This window comes from Arachis hypogaea, chromosome 2, assembly GCF_003086295.3.
Source record: "Arachis hypogaea cultivar Tifrunner chromosome 2, arahy.Tifrunner.gnm2.J5K5, whole genome shotgun sequence".
Classification (NCBI taxonomy): domain Eukaryota; kingdom Viridiplantae; phylum Streptophyta; class Magnoliopsida; order Fabales; family Fabaceae; genus Arachis; species Arachis hypogaea.
Window position 1 is genome coordinate 4,404,719 of NC_092037.1, and position 23,472 is coordinate 4,428,190.

General features: G+C 42.5%; 1 non-coding gene across 1 annotated transcript; it reads right to left on the reverse strand.

The window, feature by feature from the left end:
- Positions 1-15,005: 15,005 nt before the first annotated feature.
- Positions 15,006-15,113, reverse strand: LOC112764709 (small nucleolar RNA R71). The gene has a single exon (XR_003183307.1). It is a non-coding gene; the product is annotated as a small nucleolar RNA R71 (small nucleolar RNA).
- Positions 15,114-23,472: the final 8,359 nt, after the last annotated feature.

Sequence of the window (23,472 nt, forward strand, 5' to 3'; positions counted from 1 at the left end):
TCTGAATGGAGCATCATAGGTATTTTCTATGATGGTCTCTCCGAACTGTCCAAGATGTCTTTGGATAGCTCTTCTGGAGGATCTCTTCATCTGAAGAAGACGCCTATTGAGGCTCAAGAACTGATTGAAATGGTTGCAAATAACCAATTCATGTACACTTCTGAAAGAAATCCTGTGAACAATGGGACTAGTTAGAAGAAAGGAGTTCTTGAAATTGACACTCTGAATGCCATTTTGGCTCAGAATAAAATATTGACTCAACAAGTCAATATGATTTCTCAAAGTCTGTCTGGAATGCAAAATGCACCAAGCAGTACTAAGGAAGCTTCATCTGAGGAAGAAGCTTATGATCCTGAGAACCCTTCAATGGAAGAGGTGAATTACATGGGAGAACCCTATGGAAACACCTATAATCCTTCATGGAGGAATCATCCAAATCTTTCATGGAAGGATCAACAGAGACCTCAACAAGGTTTCAATAACAATAATGGTGGAAGAAACAGGTTTAGCAATAGCAAGCCTTTTCCATCATCTTCTCAGCAACAAACAGAGAGTTCTAAGCAGAATACCTCTGACTTAGCAACTATGGTCTCTGATCTAATTAAGACCACTCAAAGTTTCATGACTGAAACTAGATCTTCCATTAAGAATTTGGAAGGACAAGTGGGTCAGCTGAGCAAGAAAATTACTGAACTTCCTCCAAGCACTCTCCCAAGCAATACTGAAGAAAATCCAAAAGGAGAGTGCAAGGTCATCAATATGGCCGAATTCTGGGAGGAAGAAGAGGCAGTGAACGCCACTGAGGAAGACCTCAATGGACGTCCACTGACCTCCACTGAGTTCCCCAATGAGGAACCTTGGGAATCTGAGGCTCAAGATGAGACCATAGAGATTCCATTGGACTTACTTCTGCCATTCATGAGCTCTGATGAGTATTCTTCTTCTGAAGAGGATGAATATGTCACTGAAGAGCAAGTTGCTAAATACCTTGGAGCAATCATGAAGCTAAATGACAAGTTATTTGGAAATGATACTTGGGAGGATGAACCCCCTTTGCTCACCAAAGAACTGGATGACTTGTCTAAGCAGAAACTGCCTCAAAAGAGGCAGGATCCTGGGAAGTTTTCTATACCTTGTACCATAGGCACCATGACCTTCAAGAAGGCCTTGTGTGACTTAGGGTCAAGTGTGAACCTCATGCCCCTCTCTGTAATGGAGAAATTAGGGATCTTTGAGGTGCAAGCTGCAAAAATCTCATTAGAGATGGCAGACAACTCAAGAAAACAAGCCTATGGACTTGTAGAGAATGTTCTGGTAAAGGTTGAAGACCATTACATTCCTACTGATTTCATAGTCCTAGAGACTGGGAAGTGCATGGATGAATCCATCATCCTTGGCAGACCCTTTCTAGCCACAGCAAAGGCTGTGATTGATGTTGATAGAGGAGAGTTGATCATTTAAGTGAATGAAGAATCCTTGGTGTTTAAGGCCCAAGGATATCCCTCTGTCTTCATGGAGAGGAAGCATGAAGAGCTTCTCTCAAAACAGAGCCAAACTGAGCCTCCACAGTCAAACTCTAAGTTTGGTGTTGGGAGGCCACAACCAAACTCTAAGTTTGGTGTTGAACCCCCACAGTCAAACTCTAAGTTTGGTGTTGGGAGGTTCCAACACGGTTCTGAACATTTCTGAGGCTCCATGAGAGTCCTCTGTCAAGCTAATGACATTAAAGAAGCGCTTGTTGGGAGGCAACCCAATGTTTTATAATTAGTTATTTTCTTTTGTTATTTTATCTTTTTTGTAGGTTGATGATCATAAGAAGTCACAAAAACAATGAAAAAAGCAAAAACAAAATGAAAAACAGGAAGAAAAACAGCACACCCTGGAGGAAGATGCTGCTGGCGTTCAAACGCCAGTCAGCCTAGCAGTTGGGCGTTTAACGCCCAGTCTGGCACCCATCTGGGCGTTTAACGCCAGAAAGGGGCACCAGACTGGCGTTAAACGCCAGTAAAGGGCAAGAGCCTGGTGTTAAACGCCAGGAATGGGCACCAGCCCGGCGTTTAACGCCAGAAATGGCTCAAAACGTGGATTTTGATGCCATTTGGTGCAAGGATGCCTTTTCCTTGACACTACAGGATCTGTGGACCCCACAGGACCCTACCATCACTCTCTCTCTTCTTCCCCCACTCACCAATCACCTCAACACCTCTTCCCCAAAAACCCCTCACCTATCAAATCCTACCCTTCTCTTCACCACTCACATCCATCCTTCATAAATCCCCACCAACCTCACCCTTCAAATTCAAACCACTTTCCCTCCCAAACCCACCCATAATGGCCGAACCATTCACCCCCCTCTCTCCTATATATACCCCTCTTCAACCCTTCATTTTCACACAACCTAAACACCACTTCTCCCCCTCTTTGGCCGAATACACCACCATCTCCCTCTTCCTTATTTCTTCTTCTTCTACTCTCTTCTTTCTTCTTTTGCTCGAGGACGAGCAAACATTTTAAGTTTGGTGTGGTAAAAGCGTTGCTTTTTCGTTTTTCCATAACCATTTTGGCATCCAAGGCCGGAGAAACCTCTAGAAAGAGGAAAGGGAAGGCAAAGGCTTCCACCTCCGAGTCATGGGAGATGGATAGATTCCTCTCAAGGGTGCATCAAGTCCACTTCTATGAAGTTGTGGCCTTGAAGAAGGTGATCCCCGAGGTCCCCTTTTCACTCAAAAAGGGTGAATATCCGGAGATCCACCATGAGATCCGAAGAAGAGGTTGGGAAGTTCTCACCAACCCCATTCAACAAGTCGGAATCTTGATGGTTCAAGAGTTCTATGCCAATGCATGGATCACCAAGAACCATGACCAAAGTGTGAACCCGAATCCAAAGAATTATCTTACTATGGTTCGGGGGAAATACTTGGATTTTAGTCCGGAAAGTGTGAGGGTGGCGTTCAACTTGCCTATGATGCAAGGAGATGAGCATCCTTTCACTAGAAGGGTCAACTTTGATCAAAGGTTGGACCAAGTCCTCACAGTCATATGTGAAGAGGGCGCACAATGGAAGCAAGATTCAAGAGGAAAGCCGGTCCAATTGAGAAGGCATGACCTCAAGCCCGTGGCTAGAGGATGGTTAGAGTTCATACAACGCTCAATCATTCCCACTAGCAACCGGTCCGAAGTTACCATAGACCGGGCCATCATGATCCATAGTATCATGATTGGAGAAGAAATAGAGATTCATGAGGTTATAGCCCAAGAACTCTATAAAGTGGCGGACAAGACCTCCATTGTGGCAAGGTTAGCCTTTCCTCATCTCATTTGTCACCTCTGTTATTCAGTTGGAGTTGACATAGAGGGTGACATCCCCATTGATGAGGACAAGCCCATCACCAAGAAAAGGATGGAGTACACAAGAGATCCCACTCATCATGAGATCCCTGAGATTCAAGGGATGCACTTTCCTCCACAAAACTATTGGGAGCAACTAAACACCTCCCTAGGAGAGTTGAGTTCCAACATGGGACAACTAAGGGTGGAGCACCAAGAACACTCCATCATCCTTCATGAGATTAGAGAAGATCAAAGAATCATGAGGGAGGAGCAACAAAGACAAGGAAGAGACATTGAGGAGCTCAAGCACTCCATAGGATCTTCAAGAGCAAGAAAGAGCCGCCATCACTAAGGTGGACCCGTTCTTTGATTTCCTTGTTATTTGTTCTTCTGTTTTTTCGAATTTTAATGCTTATGTTTGTCCATGTTTGTGTCTTGTGATCATTAGTGTCTTAGTGTCTATGCCTTAAAGTTATGAATGTCCTATGAATCCATCACCTTTCTTGAATAAAAATGTGCTTAATTGAAAAAGGAAGAATTGCATGAATTTTGAATTTTATAACAGTTTAATTATTTTGATGTGGTGGCAATATTTTTGTTCTCTGAATGTATGCTTAAACAGTGCATATGTATCTTGAATTTGTGGTTCATGAATGATTGGCTCTTGAAAGAATGATGAAAAAGGAGACATGTTAATGAGGATCTGAAAAATCATTAAAATGATTCTTGAAGCAAGAAAAAGCTATTCAAAAAAAAAAAAAAACGAAAAAAAAAGGAAAAGAAGAAAACGAAAAAAAAAATATAGAGAAATAAGAGTTGTGATCCAAGGCAAATAAGAGTGTGCTTAAGAACCCTGGACACCTCTAATTGGGGACTTTAGCAAAGCTGAGTCACAATCTGAAAAGGTTCACCCAATTATGTGTCTGTGGCATATATGTATCCGGTGGTAATACTGGAAGACAGAGTGCTTTGGGCCACAGCCAAGACTCAATAAATAGCTATGTTCAAGAATCATCATACCTTACTAAGAGAATCATTAGCACTATCTGGATTCTAAGTTCCCAAAGAAGCCAACCATTCTGAATTTCAAAGGATAGATTGAGATGCCAAAACTGTTCAGAGGCAAAAAGTTAAAAACCACGCTCATCTAATTAATACTGATCTTCACAGATGTTTTTGGAATTCATTGCATATTCTCTTCTTTTTATCTTATTTGATTTTCAGTTGCTTGAGGACAAGCAACAATTTAAGTTTGGTGTTGTGATGAGCGGATAATTTGTATACTTTTTGGCATTGTTTTTAGTATGTTTTTGATATGATATAGTTAGTTTTTAGTATATTTTTATTAGTTTTTAGTTAAAAATCACTTTTCTGGACTTTACTATGAGTTTGTGTGTTTTTCTGTGATTTCAGGTATTTTCTGGCTGAAATTGAGGGACCTGAGCAAAAATCTGATTCAGAGACCAAAAAGGACTGCAGATGCTGTTGGATTCTGACCTCCCTGCACTCGAAGCGGATTTTCTAGAGCTACAGAAACCCAATTGGCGCGCTCTCAACGGCGTTAGAAAGTAGACATCCTGGGCTTTCCAGCAATATATGATAGTCCATACTTTGCCCAAGATTTGATGGCCCAAACCGGCGTTCAAAGTCACCTTAAGAAATCCCAGCGTTAAACGCTGGAACTGGCACCCAAATGGGAGTTAAACGCCCAAACTGGCACCAAAGCTGGCGTTTAACTCCAAGAAGAGTCTCTACACGAAATTTGCTTCATTGCTCAGCCCAAGCACACACCAAGTGGGCCCGGAAGAGGATTTTTATGTCATTTACTCATTTCTGTACACCTTAGGCTACTAGTTTCTTTTAAGTAGGACCTTTTGCTATTGTATTAGAAATCTTTTAAATCTTTTAAATCTTTGAATCTTTGAATCTTTGGATCTTTGGATCTTTAGATCTTTTGATCACTATGGAGAGGCTGGCCATTCGGCCATGCCTAGACCTTATGCTTATGTATTTTCAACGGTGGAGTTTCTACACACCATAGATTAAGGTGTGGAGCTCTGCTGTACCTCGAGTATTAATGCAATTACTATTGTTCTTCCATTCAATTCCCTTGTTCTTTATCCAAGATATCACTTGTTCTTCAACCTGATGGAGGTGATGATTGACGCCCATCACCTTTCTCACCCATGAACAAGGTGACTGACAACCATTCTTGTTCTACAAGCATTCGAGGCTCTAGTGAATATCTCTTGGATTTCTGATTGCACGATGCATGGTTGATCGCCTGACAACCGAGTGCTCGCCTGACAAACGAGCCAACCATTCCGTGAGATCAGAGTCTTCGTGGTATAGGCAAGAACTGATGGCGGCATTCAAGAGAATCCGGAAGGTCTAACCTTGTCTGTGGTATTCTGAGTAGGATTCAATGACTGAATGACTGTGACGTGCTTCAAACCTGTAACTTACTGGGCGTTAGTGACAGACGCAAAAGAATCACTGGATTCTATTCCAGTAGGGGAGGGAACCACACCGGTGACTGGCAGCACTGTGACAGAGTGTGTGCATTAGCTTTCACTGCGAGGATGGGAGGTAGCTGCTAACAACAGTGAGACCCTACACGAGTTTGCCATGGAAAGGAGTAGGAAGGATTGGATGAAGGCAGTAAGAAAGCAGAGAGACGGAAGGGAAGGCATCTTCATACGCTTGTCTGAAGCTCTTACACCAATGAATTACATAAGTATCTCTATCTTTATCTCTATGTTATTTTCGTTTATCACCATCATTACCATTTGAGTTTGCCTGACTAAGATTTACAAGATGACCATAGCTTGCTTCAATACTAACAATCTCCGTGGGATCGACCCTTACTCACGTAAGGTTTATTACTTGGACGACCCAATGCACTTGCTGGTTAGTTGTGCGAAGTTGTGTAATGCCATGGTATTGAGCCACCAAGTTCTTGGAGCCATTACCGGGGATTATGAGAGTTGTGAAAAAGTATAGTTCACAATTTCGCGCACCACTGGGGCTAAGGCTGTGGGTCCTCAGGGGGATGCTGAGGCTCCGGGAGGGCCTGTGTCTCTGGAGGTGCCTCTAGCTAAGCTCGCCCCTCATCGTGCTGCTCCTCCTCAAAAGTGAAAGAGTCAGGGAGAAGGGACAACTCAATGCCCAGTGCGACGAACATCTGATCTATCCTGTCAAGGCATTGCATGATGCGGTGCTCGCTCCGCTCCATAAAGTGGAAGAGGTGCTGCACCACAAGGTATGTTGGCTGGGGTGCTGGTGGTGGTGGTGGTGCTGTTGGTGCTAAGGGTCCAGCTGCTCCGGAGGAAGAAGAAGGACCTACTGCTGGTAATGCTCTGGCGCGGGCTCTAGAAACACGCTGGGAAGGGGGCTTGTCATGCACCTATGTCTCCCACGGAATAACGTCCTCCTCACCGTCATCTAGGGGTGGTGAGGAGACGTTGATGAATGGATTTTTGACGGTATAGAATTTCACTATTGAAGTCTCGTTGTAAGTATAGTTTCTAAACCAATCAAAAATCCTTTCATACAAAAGATTGTTTGTCACAAGTAACAAACCCCTAATTTTATAAACCGAAGTATTCAAACCTCGGGTCGTTCTCCTTAGGAATTACAATAAAGTGTCTTGTTATTGGTTGTGAGTTATTTTGGGGTTTTTGGATAAGAAGCATGAAAAGTAAATGGCAATGAAAATAAACTAACAACTATAAATGGCTCTTAACAAGGTATGAAAAATAGAAGTCCTATCCTAGTTATCCTTCTCAATTGTGATGAGAATTGTTCATTGCTACCACTTAGTTAACCCTTACTAAATAAAGGAAAGTCAAGTGGATGAATTGACTTGAGCCACAAGTCCTAGCCAACTCCCAAGGAAAGACTAGCTTTAGTGTACTCCAAACCAATTAGCAATCTCTCCAATTATCAATCAACAAAGGAATTAGATAACTCAAGTGTCACTAATTACTCTACCTAGGCCAAGAGGAACAAAATCTATACTATATCTAGAAGAGGCATTTCAACAAACACATAGAGTGCAATAGAAGTAAACATTATTAAATGCAAGAATTAAAGAGAGATCTAACTACAAAGGCAAGAGATCAACAATAGGAAACCAAATCAATCATGAAACAACAAAGAACTTACCAATTGCATTGAAGGAGAAATGTAAATCTACAAAAGAGAATTCACAAACTACAAACAAAGAAATTACATTAGAAGAAGAATTCTACAACTACAATAGAGGAGAGGAACGAAAATTGGAAGAGAGAGGAAGAAGAAATAGATCTAGATCTAAGAACTAACCTAATCCTAATTTTAGAGAGAAGAGAGAGCTTCTCTCTCTAGAAACTAACTAAAAGCTAAACTAATCCTAATGAGTGTGTAATGAATGGAATCCCCTTTGCTCTTCAATCCTTGGCTTTAAATAGCATCTTTGGCGCCAAAGTTGGTTGAGATTGGGCCCCACAACCCTTCAGAATTTGTTGGCCACATTTTCATTAAAAAATCATAAACGAGCACCGACGCGTACGCGCACATCACGCGTACGCGTCCATGGGGTAATTCGCAGGTGCGCGCAAGCGCCAGGTGCGCGCGTGCGTCCATGGGCGAGTTCAACTTCTTTGACTTTTCATGATTTCTCCACTTTGCATGCTTTCCTTCTTCACTCCTTTGATCCATTCCTAGCCTTTTCAATCTGAAATCACTAACAAACATATCAAGGCATCTAGTGGAATCAAAGGGAGATTAAAACCATCAAATTAAGGGTTGAAAAGCATGTTTTCACATCTAAGCACAAATAAGGAGACAATTACAAAACCATGCTATTTCATTGAATAAATGTGGGTAAAAGGTGATAAAAGCTCTTAAAATCAATACAAGATAAACCGTCAAAACGGGGTTTATCAGACGTCATCCTCTCTCCACGGGGCATCGGCCAGCTCAGCCATCCTGGTGACCAAGGTGGGGAATGGGAGTAGGCCCTGGATATGTGCTCGCCACATGTACCTCCTGATCAGTTGAGGGAAGTACACCTCCTTCCCCTCCATCACACAACCAATCAGGACAAGCATGTCGATAGGAATCTCTGTGAAATGTGTAGTAGGCATGACATAGGAGGCAAATATCTGCTGCCAAGTCCAAGCCTCTCTCGACAGGTGAGCAAACAGCATCCCCTTGGGTCTCTTGTTATCAGCATCCATCACCCAAGGGACATCTAGGGTGGCAATGGCACACCTCAAGGCATCATAGTCAAAGGTCATACAGTTGATTGCTATCTCCGCCTGCTGATATGCACATGTGTCACCGGTCTTAGGGAGGCAATGAAGGGCATCCTCAATAGCAGCCTCCATGACCAATATCTGACCGCCGCGCAGGTGAACCGACTCCAGGGTAGCTCTAAAGAAGTTATAGTAAAGTTCCTTGACCCAGGGGGTATTCACCCGACCCAACTCTCTGTCAATGAAACCGAGACCCAGCCCCTGAATACGGGCCTCAATGGATGGCCTGAGGTCTGCGGGAAGGGCCAGTTTCTTCTCAATATTTAGATTTTTCTTTCGATAGCTAGGGAAGCGAAGCTCACAATACAGGTTAGGAAACCTGTCTGTGTCTGTAGGTGGTAGCTGCTGATCTGCTTTATCCTTTTCTAAAAGCAGATTTTTGGCATAATTGGCGAGAGCAAAAAGAGTGGAGGCGGGGGGAGTCTTCCTTTTTCTAGAGGTAGCCTTGGCTTTCCCTTGGTTAGCTATCCTGAAAAAACAGAGATAGCCGAATATAAACAATTAAGCTAAGTAGATTCGGTCATTGATGATTAAATAAGAATTGGTGCATAACAGCATATAAGAGGGAAACAAGTCATTAACGATGCCAGTGTCAATAAATGTGCAATAATTGGTGTGGCGAAGATTAAAATGCAGTTTGTGTAAAGAAAGCAAGTTAAGAACCAAGTTGAATGAGAATGGTTACACAAGCGAAAAGTACCAATTATTGCAAAAGAATGAGCCATATGCAAGGTGCAGAGCATATCGCGGGAAGCAAAACAGACAGAGGAATGCTAACCAAAGCAGCCTAGGAATTGAGCTCTGTATAAGATAGGTAGATCTCAAATCGAAAGTGCCAAGTTCAATGCCTAGGTGCAAGTTGAAGAACAAACAAGTTATAAAAATTTGGGCAGCATTCCGGTTGTAAATTGGACATTCCCGGAAGACAGAAAATAGTAAAAATCACATATGAATCAAAAAATACATCAATCAGGAGAGAAACAGGGATTGCATATGCATAGGCAGCAGCAAGCTCAATCAGAAAACTAAAGTTTAAAAAGGCAGCATTGAACAGAGCAGCACAGCAATTACATGATTCGCACAAAGCATCATGCCAATAGTACTCAGCAAATAGGCAGTGTACATGCAGAAAGGAAACAAGAACGGAGCAATTATCAGACCTAGAATCCTCTAACCACAACCTAACTACCTAACCACATGCAATTCTATCTAACCTAACAAGAAAAATCAATCACTAGGCTAACTAAAATAATCAAGCAAAATTAAAGAAAGTAAAACAGAGAGGCAGTGACGAGGCACGGGAACCTGGAATGTAGAAGCGAAAGTGAAAAATGGAAGGAGAAGAAACGAGTGGCACCGCGCAGCAGTGGTGGCGGCAGGAGATTCGCGGCAGCAACAGGGCGGCGCGGACAGAGGCGGTAAGGCGGGGGAATGGAGGAAAGGAGGAGGGAAGGGAATGTGGTGGTGGATGTGGGGGTTGCCGGCGGTGCTGGTGTAGCCGCGGCGGTGGTGGTCAGGGGCGGGGGTGGAACGGCGCGAGAGAGAGAGGAGGGGAAAAAGAAAAAGAGGAGAGGAGAAGAGAGGGGTTGGGTGTCGGTGGCTTGGTCGGCGCTGGACGGTGGTGGGTGCGGTGGTTGCAGAGCTGGGGGTGGCTATGGAGGTTGGAGAGAGGAGAAGCAGTGACGTTGGGGAAGGAGAGGGAAAGTGAGGGACGCGGCTGCGCTAGAGCTCGCATCCCTGGGGTTAAGTAATTTAAATCTATGCGTGCGCGTCCTGTACGCATGCGCGTGGGTGGGTGAAAAGAAGGGTGGACGCGGAAGCGCACGGTGCGCCTACGCGTGGATAGGGATATGCGCATGGACGCGTCCGCGTGATGTACGCGTCCGCGTGGGGTGAATTGATGCTAAACACACGCTGCCAGCGCCGTTTTGGCGCAAATCTCTGTTCAGATTGGAGGGGGTGAGATGTATGTGGGACGCGTGCGCGCCAAGCACGCGCGCGGGCTGAATTATTCCCCTAGCACACCAGCCGCACGGTTCCATCACAACTTTCTGTGCGTTGGATGGGGGGACATGATTCTCATCGATGCCCACCCAGGGCTCCCGTGCACGCGTGGGTTGCCCCTTTTTTTTATGCAGAGTGCATACTAAATGTACTTATGTAGGACTTAACACTAATGGAAATAACAAAGAACTAATAGTAAAATTGAATGACCGTACCAAAGTGGGTTGTCTCCCACCTAGCACTTTTAGTTATTGTCCTTAAGTTGGAATTCATTGCATATTCTCTTCTTTTTATCTTATTTGATTTTCAGTTGCTTGAGGACAAGCAACAATTTAAGTTTGGTGTTGTGATGAGCGGATAATTTGTATACTTTTTGGCATTGTTTTTAGTATGTTTTTGATATGATATAGTTAGTTTTTAGTATATTTTTATTAGTTTTTAGTTAAAAATCACTTTTCTGGACTTTACTATGAGTTTGTGTGTTTTTCTGTGATTTCAGGTATTTTCTGGCTGAAATTGAGGGACCTGAGCAAAAATCTGATTCAGAGACCAAAAAGGACTGCAGATGCTGTTGGATTCTGACCTCCCTGCACTCGAAGCGGCTTTTCTGGAGCTACAGAAACCCAATTGGCGCGCTCTCAACGGCGTTGGAAAGTAGACATCCTGGGCTTTCCAGCAATATATGATAGTCCATACTTTGCCCAAGATTTGATGGCCCAAACCGGCGTTCAAAGTCACCTCAAGAAATCCGAGCGTTAAACGCTGGAACTGGCACCCAAATGGGAGTTAAACGCCCAAACTGGCACCAAAACTGGCGTTTAACTCCAAGAAGAGTCTCTACACGAAATTTGCTTCATTGCTCAGCCCAAGCACACACCAAGTGGGCCCGGAAGAGGATTTTTATGTCATTTACTCATTTCTGTACACCTTAGGCTACTAGTTTCTTATAAGTAGGACCTTTTGCTATTGTATTAGAAATCTTTTGAATCTTTAAATCTTTGGATCTTTGGATCTTTAGATCTTTTGATCACTATGGAGAGGCTGGCCATTCGGCCATGCCTAGACCTTATGCTTATGTATTTTCAACGGTGGAGTTTCTACACACCATAGATTAAGGTGTGGAGCTCTGCTGTACCTCGAGTATTAATGCAATTACTATTGTTCTTCCATTCAATTCCCTTGTTCTTTATCCAAGATATCACTTGTTCTTCAACCTGATGGAGGTGATGATTGACGCCCATCACCTTTCTCACCCATGAACAAGGTGACTGACAACCATTCTTGTTCTACAAGCATTCAAGGCTCTAGTGAATATCTCTTGGATTTCTGATTGCACGATGCATGGTTGATCGCCTGACAACCGAGTGCTCGCCTGACAAACGAGCCAACCATTCCGTGAGATCAGAGTCTTCGTGGTATAGGCAAGAACTGATGGCGGCATTCAAGAGAATCCGGAAGGTCTAACCTTGTCTGTGGTATTCTGAGTAGGATTCAATGACTGAATGACTGTGACGTGCTTCAAACCTGTAACTTACTGGGCGTTAGTGACAGACGCAAAAGAATCACTGGATTCTATTCCAGTAGGGGAGGGAACCACACCGGTGACTGGCAGCACTGTGACAGAGTGTGTGCATTAGCTTTCACTGCGAGGATGGGAGGTAGCTGCTGACAACAGTGAGACCCTACACGAGTTTGCCATGGAAAGGAGTAAGAAGGATTGGATGAAGGCAGTAAGAAAGCAGAGAGACGGAAGGGAAGGCATCTTCATACGCTTGTCTGAAGCTCTTACACCAATGAATTACATAAGTATCTCTATCTTTATCTCTATGTTATTTTCGTTTATCACCATCATTACCATTTGAGTTTGCCTGACTAAGATTTACAAGATGACCATAGCTTGCTTCAATACTAACAATCTCCGTGGGATCGACCCTTACTCACGTAAGGTTTATTACTTGGACGACCCAGTGCACTTGCTGGTTAGTTGTGCGAAGTTGTGTAATGCCATGGTATTGAGCCACCAAGTTCTTGGAGCCATTACCGGGGATTATGAGAGTTGTGAAAAAGTATAGTTCACAATTTCGCGCACCAAGTTTTTGGCGCCGTTGCCGGGGATTGTTCAAGTTTTGAGCAAGCTTTGGTAACATCAGTGCCAAGATCCGGCAACAACATCAAGTTTTGGTGTTATTGCCCGGGATTGTTTAGGCTGGACAACTGACGGTTCATCTTGTTGCTTAGATTAGGTATTTTTTTTCGAAATTCTTGAAGATGAATTCTAGAGTTTCATGATGATTTGTTGAAATCTGGCTGGCTGAGAAGCCATGTCTAATCTGATTGGACCGAGGTTTCAACTCATCACCACAAGAGCTTGTTGATTTTCATCAATCTTGCTTTTGGAGCAGTGATCTGCTAAGGCTTGGCTGGCCTCTGGCCATGTCTAGTGTTTTGGACCGAAGCTTTCTTTGAGAGCTTGGCTGGCTGTGAAGCCATGTCTAATTCCTGGACCGGAGTCTTAGACTAGCATTGCACTGATTCCTGGAATTCTCATTAAGAATTTTGATACCTTTTCCACCCAATTTTCGAAAAACACAAAAAATTTTTTACAAAATCATAAAATCCAAAAATATTTCTTGTTTGAGTCTAGTGTCTCATCTTAAGTTTGGTGTCAATTGCATGCATTCATATGTCTTGGTGATCTTCAAGATGTTCTTGATGATTTACTTGCTCTAATCTTTGAATTCTATTGACTTGAGTGTTTTGTGTGTCTCATATGCATTTTTAGTTTATTAGTGTCAGTAGTTTACAAACTGCTAAGTTTGGTGTCTTGCATGCATTGTTATTTGATTCTTGTTGCATTTTGGTTTGTCCTTATTATCAAAAATCCATAAATATTTTTAATTTGTGTCTTTTCAAGTCAATTATACAAGGAATTGAAGATTCAGAACATACAGCAGAGGAATTGCACAGAAAAAGCTGGGCGTTCAAAACGCCCAGTGAAGAAGGACAGACTGGCGTTTAAACGCCAGCCAGGGTACCTGGTTGGGCGTTTAACGCCCAAAAAGGTAGCATTTTGGGCGTTAAACGCCAGAATGTATACCATTCTGGGCGTTTAACGCCAGGATGGCTAAGGGAGGAAGATTTTGTTTTCAAATCAGATTTTTTCTAAGTTTTCAAAATCTTTTCAAAATCAAATCTTTTTCAAATCAATTTTTCAATCAAATCTTTTTCAAAATTGACTTCTTTCCTTTTTCAAAGGTACTCACTATCAATTAATGATTTGATTCAACATTTCATGTATGTTGCCTTTTCTGTTGAGAAAGGTTTAATGATTGAATCATATCTTTTCTTGTTAGTCAAGTTTTTAATTTTCAAATCAAATCTTTTACAAATTGTTTTCAAGACATATCTTTTAAAAATGTTTTCAAATCATATCTTCTCAATCACATTTTTTTTAATCAATCATATCTTTTTAATCACATCTTTTTCAAAATTAAGCTTTCAATCAAACCTTTTTGATTTCCAATTTCAAAATCTTTTTCAAAAATCACTTTATTTCTTTTCCATTTTCATTTTCGAAAATTAAGTATGGTTTTTCAAAAAAATGTTTTCAAATTTTCTACTTAATTTTCGAAAATCACTTCCCTCCTTCTCATATCCTTCTATTTATGGACTAACACTATCCTTTAATGCAAAATTCGAACTCTATTCTCTCTGATAAGTTCGAATTTTACACTTCTGTCTTCTACTCTTCTTTTCCTCTGACACCTAAAGGAATCTCTATACTGTGACATAGAGGATTCCACATCTTCTTGTTCCCTTCTCTTTCTTATGAGCAGGAGCAAAGACAAAGGCATTCTTGTTGAGGCTGATCCTGAACCTGAAAGGACCTTGAAGAGAAAGCTAAGAGAAGCCAAGGCACAACTCTCTTTAGAGCACCTGGACGAATTCTTCAAGGAAGAAGAACAAATGGCAGCCGCAAACAACAACAATGCCAACAATGCAAGGAAGGTGCTGGGTGACTTTACTGCACCTACTCCCGACTTCTATGGGAGAAGCATCTCTATCCCTGCCATTAGAGCAAACAACTTTGAGCTTAAGCCTCAATTAGTTTCTCTAATGCAACAGAATTGCAAGTTCCATGGACTTCCAATGGAAGATCCTCATCAGTTTTTAGCTGAATTCTTGCAAATCTGTGACACAGTCAAGACTAATGGGGTAGACCCTGAGGTCTATAGACTGATGCTATTCCCTTTTGCTGTAAGAGACAGAGCTAGAACATGGTTGGATTCTCAACCTAAAGAAAGCCTGGACTCTTGGGAAAAGCTAGTCAATGCCTTCTTGGCAAAGTTCTTTCCACCTCAAAAATTAAGTAAGCTTAGAGTGGAAGTCCAAACCTTCAGACAGAAGGAAGGAGAATCCCTCTATGAAGCTTGGGAAAGATACAAACAATTGATCAGAAAGTGTCCCACTGATATGCTTTCTGAATGGAGCATCATAGGTATTTTCTATGATGGTCTCTCCGAACTGTCCAAGATGTCTTTGGATAGCTCTTCTGGAGGATCTCTTCATCTGAAGAAGACGCCTACTGAAGCTCAAGAACTGATTGAAATGGTTGCAAATAACCAATTCATGTACACTTCTGAAAGAAATCCTGTGAACAATGGGACTAGTCAGAAGAAAGGAGTTCTTGAAATTGACACTCTGAATGCCATTTTGGCTCAGAATAAAATATTGACTCAACAAGTCAATATGATTTCTCAAAGTCTGTCTGGAATGCAAAATGCACCAAGCAGTACTAAGGAAGCTTCATCTGAGGAAGAAGCTTATGATCCTGAGAACCCTTCAATGGAAGAGGTGAATTACATGGGAGAACCCTATGGAAACACCTATAATCCTTCATGGAGGAATCATCCAAATCTTTCATGGAAGGATCAAGAGAGACCTCAACAAGGTTTCAACAATAATGGTGGAAGAAACAGGTTTAGCAATGGCAAGCCTTTTCCATCATCTTCTCAGCAACAGACAGAGAATTCTAAGCAGAATACCTCTGACTTAGCAACTATGGTCTCTGATCTAATTAAGACCACTCAAAGTTTCATGACTGAAACTAGATCTTCCATTAAGAATTTGGAAGGACAAGTGGGTCAGCTGAGCAAGAAAATTACTGAACTTCCTCCAAGCACTCTCCCAAGCAATACTGAAGAAAATCCAAAAGGAGAGTGCAAGGTCATCAATATGGCCGAATTCTGGGAGGAAGAAGAGGCAGTGAACGCCACTGAGGAAGACCTCAATGGACGTCCACTGACCTCCACTGAGTTCCCCAATGAGGAACCTTGGAAATCTGAGGCTCAAGATGAGACCATAGAGATTCCATTGGACTTACTTCTGCCATTCATGAGCTCTGATGAGTATTCTTCTTCTGAAGAGGATGAATATGTCACTGAAGAGCAAGTTGCTAAATACCTTGGAGCAATCATGAAGCTAAATGACAAGTTATTTGGAAATGAGACTTGGGAGGATGAACCCCCTTTGCTCACCAAAGAACTGGATGACTTGTCTAAGCAGAAACTGCCTCAAAAGAGGCAGGATCCTGGGAAGTTTTCTATACCTTGTACCATAGGCACCATGACCTTCAAAAAGGCCTTGTGTGACTTAGGGTCAAGTGTGAACCTCATGCCCCTCTCTGTAATGGAGAAATTAGGGATCTTTGAGGTGCAAGCTGCAAAAATCTCACTAGAGATGGCAGACAACTCAAGAAAACAAGCCTATGGACGTGTAGAGGATGTTCTGGTTAAAGTTGAAGACCATTACATCCCTACTGATTTCATAGTCCTAGAGACTGGGAAGTGCATGGATGAGAACATCATCCTTGGCAGACCCTTCCTAGCCACAGCAAAGGCTGTGATTGATGTTGATAGAGGAGAGTTGATCATTCAAGTGAATGAAGAATCCTTGGTGTTTAAAGCCCAAGGATATCCCTCTGTCTTCATGGAGAGGAAGCATGAAGAGCTTCTCTCAAAACAGAGCCAAACTGAGCCCCCACAGTCAAACTCTAAGTTTGGTGTTGGGAGGCCACAACCAAACTCTAAGTTTGGTGTTGAACCCCCACATTCAAACTCTAAGTTTGGTGTTGGGAGGTTCCAACATGGCTCTAAGCATTTCTGAGGCTCCATGAGAGTCCTCTGTCAAGCTAATGACATTAAAGAAGCGCTTGTTGGGAGGCAACCCAATGTTTTATAATTAATTATTTTCTTTTGTTATTTTATCTTTTTTGTAGGTTGATGATCATAAGAAGTCACAAAAACAATGAAAAAAGCAAAAACAAAATGAAAAACAGGAAGAAAAACAGCACACCCTGGAGGAAGATGCTGCTGGCGTTCAAACGCCAGTCAGCCTAGCAGTTGGGCGTTTAACGCCCAGTCTGGCACCCATCTGGGCGTTTAACGCCAGAAAGGGGCACCAGACTGGCGTTAAACGCCAGTAAAGGGCAAGAACCTGGCGTTAAACGCCAGGAATGGGCACCAGCCCGGCGTTTAACGCCAGAAATGGCTCAAAACGTGGATTTTGATGCCATTTGGTGCAAGGATGCCTTTTCCTTGACACTACAGGATCTGTGGACCCCACAGGACCCTACCATCACTCTCTCTCTTCTTCCCCCACTCACCAATCACCTCAACACCTCTTCCCCAAAAACCCCTCACCTATCAAATCCTACCCTTCTCTTCACCACTCACATCCATCCTTCATAAATCCCCACCAACCTCACCCTTCAAATTCAAACCACTTTCCCTCCCAAACCCACCCATAATGGCCGAACCATTCACCCCCCTCTCTCCTATATATACCCCTCTTCAACCCTTCATTTTCACACAACCTAAACACCACTTCTCCCCCTCTTTGGCCGAAAACACCACCATCTCCCTCTTCCTCATTTCTTCTTCTTCTACTCTCTTCTTTCTTCTTTTGCTCGAGGACGAGCAAACATTTTAAGTTTGGTGTGGTAAAAGCGTTGCTTTTTCGTTTTTCCATAACCATTATGGCATCCAAGGCCGGAGAAACCTCTAGAAAGAGGAAAGGGAAGGCAAAGGCTTCCACCTCCGAGTCATGGGAGATGGATAGATTCCTCTCAAGGGTGCATCAAGTCCACTTCTATGAAGTTGTGGCCTTGAAGAAGGTGATCCCCGAGGTCCCCTTTTCACTCAAAAAGGGTGAATATCCGGAGATCCACCATGAGATCCGAAGAAGAGGTTGGGAAGTTCTCACCAACCCCATTCAACAAGTCGGAATCTTGATGGTTCAAGAGTTCTATGCCAATGCATGGATCACCAAGAACCATGACCAAAGTGTGAACCCGAATCCAAAGAATTATCTTACTATGGTTCGGGGGAAATACTTGGATTTTAGTCCGGAGAGTGTGAGGGTGGCGTTCAACTTGCCTATGATGCAAGGAGATGAACATCCTTACACTAGAAGGGTCAACTTTGATCAAAGGTTGGACCAAGTCCTCACAGTCATATGTGAAGAGGGCGCACAATGGAAGCAAGATTCAAGAGGAAAGCCGGTCCAATTGAGAAGGCATGACCTCAAGCCCGTGGCTAGAGGATGGTTAGAGTTCATACAACGCTCAATCATTCCCACTAGCAACCGGTCCGAAGTTACCATAGACCGGGCCATCATGATCCATAGTATCATGATTGGAGAAGAAATAGAGATTCATGAGGTTATAGCCCAAGAACTCTATAAAGTGGCGGACAAGACCTCCACTGTGGCAAGGTTAGCCTTTCCTCATCTCATTTGTCACCTCTGTTATTCAGTTGGAGTTGACATAGAGGGTGACATCCCCATTGATGAGGACAAGCCCATCACCAAGAAAAGGATGGAGTACACAAGAGATCCCACTCATCATGAGATCCCTGAGATTCAAGGGATGCACTTTCCTCCACAAAACTATTGGGAGCAACTAAACACCTCCCTAGGAGAGTTGAGTTCCAACATGGGACAACTAAGGGTGGAGCACCAAGAACACTCCATCATCCTTCATGAGATTAGAGAAGATCAAAGAATCATGAGGGAGGAGCAACAAAGACAAGGAAGAGACATTGAGGAGCTCAAGCACTCCATAGGATCTTCAAGAGCAAGAAAGAGCCGCCATCACTAAGGTGGACCCGTTCTTTGATTTCCTTGTTATTTGTTCTTCTGTTTTTTCGAATTTTAATGCTTATGTTTGTCCATGTTTGTGTCTTGTGATCATTAGTGTCTTAGTGTCTATGCCTTAAAGTTATGAATGTCCTATGAATCCATCACCTTTCTTGAATAAAAATGTGCTTAATTGAAAAAGGAAGAATTGCATGAATTTTGAATTTTATAACAGTTTAATTATTTTGATATGGTGGCAATATTTTTGTTCTCTGAATGTATGCTTAAACAGTGCATATGTATCTTGAATTTGTGGTTCATGAATGATTGGCTCTTGAAAGAATGATGAAAAAGGAGACATGTTAATGAGGATCTGAAAAATCATTAAAATGATTCTTGAAGCAAGAAAAAGCTATTCAAAAAAAAAAAAAAACCGAAAAAAAAAGGGAAAGAAGAAAACGAAAAAAAAAATATAGAGAAATAAGAGTTGTGATCCAAGGCAAATAAGAGTGTGCTTAAGAACCCTGGACACCTCTAATTGGGGACTTTAGCAAAGCTGAGTCACAATCTGAAAAGGTTCACCCAATTATGTGTCTGTGGCATATATGTATCCGGTGGTAATACTGGAAGACAGAGTGCTTTGGGCCACAGCCAAGACTCAATAAATAGCTATGTTCAAGAATCATCATACCTTACTAAGAGAATCATTAGCACTATCTGGATTCTAAGTTCCCAAAGAAGCCAACCATTCTGAATTTCAAAGGATAGATTGAGATGCCAAAACTGTTCAGAGGCAAAAGTTAAAAACCCCGCTCATCTAATTAATACTGATCTTCACAGATGTTTTTGGAATTCATTGCATATTCTCTTCTTTTTATCTTATTTGATTTTTAGTTGCTTGAGGACAAGCAACAATTTAAGTTTGGTGTTGTGATGAGCGGATAATTTGTATACTTTTTGGCATTGTTTTTAGTATGTTTTTGATATGATATAGTTAGTTTTTAGTATATTTTTATTAGTTTTTAGTTAAAAATCACTTTTCTGGACTTTACTATGAGTTTGTGTGTTTTTCTGTGATTTCAGGTATTTTCTGGCTGAAATTGAGGGACCTGAGCAAAAATCTGATTCAGAGACCAAAAAGGACTGCAGATGCTGTTGGATTCTGACCTCCCTGCACTCGAAGCGGATTTTCTGGAGCTACAGAAACCCAATTGGCGCGCTCTCAACGGCGTTGGAAATTAGACATCCTGGGCTTTCCAGCAATATATGATAGTCCATACTTTGCCCAAGATTTGATGGCCCAAACCGGCGTTCAAAGTCACCTCAAGAAATCCCAGCGTTAAACGCTGGAACTGGCACCCAAATGGGAGTTAAACGCCCAAACTGGCACCAAAGCTGGCGTTTAACTCCAAGAAGAGTCTCTACACGAAATTTGCTTCATTGCTCAGCCCAAGCACACACCAAGTGGGCCCGGAAGAGGATTTTTATGTCATTTACTCATTTCTGTACACCTTAGGCTACTAGTTTCTTATAAGTAGGACCTTTTGCTATTGTATTAGAAATCTTTTGAATCTTTAAATCTTTGGATCTTTGGATCTTTAGATCTTTTGATCACTATGGAGAGGCTGGCCATTCGGCCATGCCTAGACCTTATGCTTATGTATTTTCAACGGTGGAGTTTCTACACACCATAGATTAAGGTGTGGAGCTCTGCTGTACCTCGAGTATTAATGCAATTACTATTGTTCTTCCATTCAATTCCCTTGTTCTTTATCCAAGATATCACTTGTTCTTCAACCTGATGGAGGTGATGATTGACGCCCATCACCTTTCTCACCCATGAACAAGGTGACTGACAACCATTCTTGTTCTACAAGCATTCAAGGCTCTAGTGAATATCTCTTGGATTTCTGATTGCACGATGCATGGTTGATCGCCTGACAACCGAGTGCTCGCCTGACAAACGAGCCAACCATTCCGTGAGATCAGAGTCTTCGTGGTATAGGCAAGAACTGATGGCGGCATTCAAGAGAATCCGGAAGGTCTAACCTTGTCTGTGGTATTCTGAGTAGGATTCAATGACTGAATGACTGTGACGTGCTTCAAACCTGTAACTTACTGGGCGTTAGTGACAGACGCAAAAGAATCACTGGATTCTATTCCAGTAGGGGAGGGAACCACACCGGTGACTGGCAGCACTGTGACAGAGTGTGTGCATTAGCTTTCACTGCGAGGATGGGAGGTAGCTGCTGACAACAGTGAGACCCTACACGAGTTTGCCATGGAAAGGAGTAAGAAGGATTGGATGAAGGCAGTAAGAAAGCAGAGAGACGGAAGGGAAGGCATCTTCATACGCTTGTCTGAAGCTCTTACACCAATGAATTACATAAGTATCTCTATCTTTATCTCTATGTTATTTTCGTTTATCACCATCATTACCATTTGAGTTTGCCTGACTAAGATTTACAAGATGACCATAGCTTGCTTCAATACTAACAATCTCCGTGGGATCGACCCTTACTCACGTAAGGTTTATTACTTGGACGACCCAGTGCACTTGCTGGTTAGTTGTGCGAAGTTGTGTAATGCCATGGTATTGAGCCACCAAGTTCTTGGAGCCATTACCGGGGATTATGAGAGTTGTGAAAAAGTATAGTTCACAATTTCGCGCACCACAAGGCCCCAAGAGTGTTGATTGCTAGAACAAATTCCAGGGTCCCAAACCTTGCTTTTGCATCCGTCTACGTGTTGATCATCATTGTTCCAACCGGATGGCAAGCAATCTGAATTCTCAGGGGGGTACCCAAACGACCTCCTAAACCCATTTAATCGAGCTCTACACCAACCTTTGCACTTCAACTTGGAGCGTGCAACCATATTGAACCTTGCATGACAACTCCTACCACCAACCATCTCTCTCTTACTCTTAAAGCCACAAAGAGCTTTAAGTTGACCATCCGTTTCAAGTAAACCATATTCAAGTGGGAAAGCAAAGGTTGAGGAAAAAAGTTTTACCCACTTGAATGTTGTATTGGATGGTAATAGCTTCTGGAGAGGTGTTTTGAATGATCTTGCAAGCTCCACTCCACGGTGCTCTTCTTCGAATATTCCCACCTCCTTGCAAGCCTCTTTAACTCCAACTGCACCTTGATCAAACTCTTCGAATTCTTCCCCGTCACTCAGGTCATAAGTTGGAGGTTGAGAAAAGTCTACCTCGACATCATCTTCAGATTCACTTGGGGAGGGTTCTCCAAACTCAAAGAGGTCAATTGCGGATGCAAGTTCATCACTAGGGGGGCTTGATTCATGATCATCATCACCAAGGGAACTTGCTGCTTGATCTATTCCATCCAATTCTTTGTAAGGAATATGCCTTGGAGGTTGTACACTATCCTCCTCAACATCAATTTCAAGCTTAATGGAGGAATACTCTACAACTCTAGATTCCCATGGAGGTTCAGCATCTCCCAGATCTTCAACCACTTCCTCCTCTTCTTTGGCAAGCATAGTTTCTTCCAATTGTTCAAATACAAAGTCATGCCTCTCACTGTCTACCAGAGTTTCTAGTGTCTCCTTCATGCTACGTTTTTCATGAGATTCTCCACATGAAGCCATGGGGGTTCCTTGAGTGTCCAAACGTTGGGGAGCTAATCGAGTTACCACTCGCTCCAGTTGATGAAGAGTTGCATGAAATTGATCCACTGTTTTCTTGAGACAGTCCCTTGGCTCTTATTCCTCTTGGGTAACATGATTGGGATCATATGGCTCATGGATCAATGGATATGGGGAAGGTGTATATGGAGAAGGTGGCTCTTGGGAGTAATTGAATTGGAATTGGGGTGGTTCCATATATGGTCCATATGGCTCATAAGGTGGTTGGTATGATGGGCAAGGGTTAGAGTCATATGGTGGTGCTTGGTAACATAGAACTTGTGAGTATGGTGGTTTAAAGCTATGTGGAGGAGGGGGTTCATAGGTGTATGGTGGGCATTGATTGTCATGAAAAGGTCCACCATAGCCATTGTCCTAATGTGCATCATAGAATGGTTGTTGCTTGCGGCATATTGGAGGGGGTTGTTGCCAAGGGGGTTGATCGAATCCTCGTGGCGCCTCCCATATTCAATTGTCCCAACCTTGATGCATGTTCTCATTGTAATCTCCTCTTCTTGCAACATAATTGTAACCAAACCTATAGCCAAAGGGGTGAGAATTCATAGTAGCTAATAAAAACAAAAACTAATAAAAATAAGCAAATCAGTCCTAAAACTAACAAAACTAGCAAACAAGCGAAAAGCAAATATTTACAATAACCAATAATAAGGTACACATTTGCACTTCCCCGGCAACGGCGTCATTTTTTGATGAATGGACTTTTGTGTGGTCTAGAATTTTACAATAAACTCTCGTTGCAAGTATAGTTTCTAAACCAATAATAATCCTTTCATACAAAAGTTTGGTTGTCACAAGTAACAAACCCCTTAAAAATAATAACCGAAGTATTCAAACCTCGGGTCGTCTCTCAAGGAATTGCAGGGAAGTGTGCTTATAATTGGTTATGGAAAAGTATCTTTTTGGGGTTTTGGATTAAGAAACAGGAAAAGAAAATTGCAAAGGAATTTAATTGATAAAGCGGTCTTGGCAAGGTTTGGTGGTCAAGGATCTCTATCCTTATCACTAACCACAACATGAGAATTGGCAAGGA